The sequence below is a fragment of the Ricinus communis genome, chromosome 4 (assembly GCF_019578655.1).
Source record: "Ricinus communis isolate WT05 ecotype wild-type chromosome 4, ASM1957865v1, whole genome shotgun sequence".
NCBI classification, from domain to species: Eukaryota; Viridiplantae; Streptophyta; class Magnoliopsida; order Malpighiales; family Euphorbiaceae; genus Ricinus; species Ricinus communis.
Window position 1 is genome coordinate 11,032,678 of NC_063259.1, and position 2,591 is coordinate 11,035,268.

General features: G+C 40.5%; 1 non-coding gene across 1 annotated transcript; it reads right to left on the bottom strand.

The window, feature by feature from the left end:
* Positions 1–1,760: 1,760 nt before the first annotated feature.
* LOC112534816 lies at positions 1,761–1,867 on the bottom strand. Its single transcript, XR_003079063.1, has one exon. It is a non-coding gene; the product is annotated as a small nucleolar RNA R71 (small nucleolar RNA).
* Between the last annotated feature and the right edge of the window lie 724 nt (positions 1,868–2,591).

Here is a 2,591-nt window from a genome sequence, read left to right on the forward strand (position 1 = left end):
ATCAACTAAATAGGCAATTTTGAATTCTTTTGGAAAGGGAAGACGAATTTTGGACTCAATTCTAAGACACACACTTAATCAATTGTTTCCTTTACCTCAATTGTAGACCTTGAGAGATCAAATTCATCAATTGAAGGAGGGATTTCACTTGTTCCAACATCGAATTGAAGATCAAGACAAACTTTGGGGAGCATTCAAGAGGCAACTAGGGTTTAAGATTTTGAATTTGCAATTTTAGGGTTTCTCATTCAGCTTGAAAGAGAAGGGTGTACATGCCTTTAATTTTCTTTTCCTTATTTTGTTCCCTAATTGCTTTAACCATGAACATGAGTAGCTAGATCTTTTGAACCCATTGGGGTTCACCTTTGTTGATGGATTATGCTTAATTGTTAGTTTTATAATTGTCATTCTTGCAATCTTCTTGCTATTTAGTAATAAAAGTTTGATTCAGTTAATTTGAGACGTTGAATTAATTGTTTATTAGGTTGTTTCTTGACATTGAGAAATGCTTGTTACAACTGGACATTGAATAGTAAGGACTAGTAGTTAACACTTAGAGATAAGGTTGATTTACTCGCCGGATTAAGAATTAATAACTCTTAATAGTTTTAAATCATACTTAATGCTAATCTGTAGTAATCCGATAGGAAGAGATTCCATTAGGTTACTACAGGTTTAGGAATCCGGTAAGCTCGAGAGAGGAACCGAGATTCAATTCAGGATTTAGGCATGGGTAAGAAAGATCGGCAATCCATAAAATCCATCTTTAGAATTCCATCATTTAGGCTCCCTTTTGGGTTTGTTTCTCTCTTTGCAATTGTCTTTTGATTGTTCGTTGTCCTTCATTTACTTAATTGCACTCATAACCATTAGCTGGTATGTTAGAACTTTCACACCCTATTTCAGACTAGATAACATAGCAAGCAGTAGTAACTCTAGGTTCACCCGATCTCCAGGGATACGACCTTGATACTCACTAGTGCTAGGCTGCATCGGTAGGTTCACTGCCTTAGGTGTAGGTTGCATAAAGAGCCCATCAAGTTTTTGGCGCTGTCGGGAACACAGAATTAGTGAACTAGAGTGAATTGTTTTTGTGTTAATTTAGTCATTAATTGTTTATTCATTTATTCTTTATTTAATTTTTATTTTTTATTTTTTATTATTTATTATTATATTGTTTTTGTTGATTGGTGGTTGTGTGGACTTTCGGTTTTAGGTAGTTTATGACCAGGAGCTCAAACTCGAATCTTATAGAGTCTCTATCTGATCCAGAACGATCCCTTAGACTCTTAAGGAAGAGGTTGCAATTAGAAGAGGAGGAGATTGAGGTTGAGGTACCTGTGGATAGACTAGACACGATGGAAAACCATGACCCCCAAGCCAACGACGATCAGAGGACGATGTACGAGTTTGCTCGACCATCTTTAGATGGGACGAAAACGAGTATAGTCAGACCTGCTGTAGCGGCCAATAATTTTGAGATAAAGGCCAATGTTATCCAGATGATCCAGCAAAGCGTGCAATTTGGAGGATTGCCCAGTGAGGATCCCAATGCACATATCTCTAACTTTTTGGAGATTTGTGACACATTCAAGATAAATGGAACAACTGATGATGCCATTCGGCTGAGATTGTTTCCATTTTCCTTGAGGGATAGAGCAAAGAGATGGCTGTAATCTCTTCCATAATAAACAATTACTACCTGGAGGGCGTTGGATGAAAAATTTTTATATAAGTATTTTCCTCCCGCTAAAACTGCTAAACTTAGAAATGACATATCTTCTTTTGTGTAGTTTGATGATGAAAGCATGTACGATGCATGGGAGAGGTTTAAGGATCTTTTGAGATGCTGCCCACATCACAGATTGCCAGTGTGGATGCAGGTTCAGACCTTCTACAGCGGGTTGAACCTTGCAACGAGGCAGATGGTGGATGCTGCAGCAGGTGGGGCGCTAAATAGTAAGACGCCCGAGCGTGCTCAACCCGATAGAGGAAATGGCCATGAACAACTATCGTTGGCAATCCTCTAGGAGCCGACCAGGAAGATAGGGAGTGGTCAACCAAGTGGACTCTACAGCAACCTTGGCGAGCTCAAGTGGAGCTTCTAGCCAAGAAGATCGACCAACTCAGATGCTTGCCCATGCAACGAACGCTATCGCGAGTTTGTGGTGGCTCGCATTACAAAGGCGAATCGCATTATGGGAGGTATGTTTGCTTCATCCTCTACTACTTTTCCATCTAATTCTGCTATGTCTCCTGATGTTGAACATGTTGATTATATGGGGAATGCCCCAAGGCAGCAGAACGATCCTTACAGCAATACATACAACCCTGGGTGGCGCAATCATCCCAACTTCAGTTTGGAGGAATAATAACGCCTGTGGTCCACCTGGTTTTCAGAGACTTCATCAGCAGCCGCAACAACATTCAGCTGGGCCTGCACAAGCTCCTCCTCTACCAGAAAAGAAGTCAAATTTAGAGGAGCTTATGATGAAGTTTGTGACGTCTACGGAGATGAGGTTCTAGCAAACTGATAGTGCACTTAGGAACCAGCAGGCCTCGATTCAGAACTTGGAGACCCAGATTGGCCA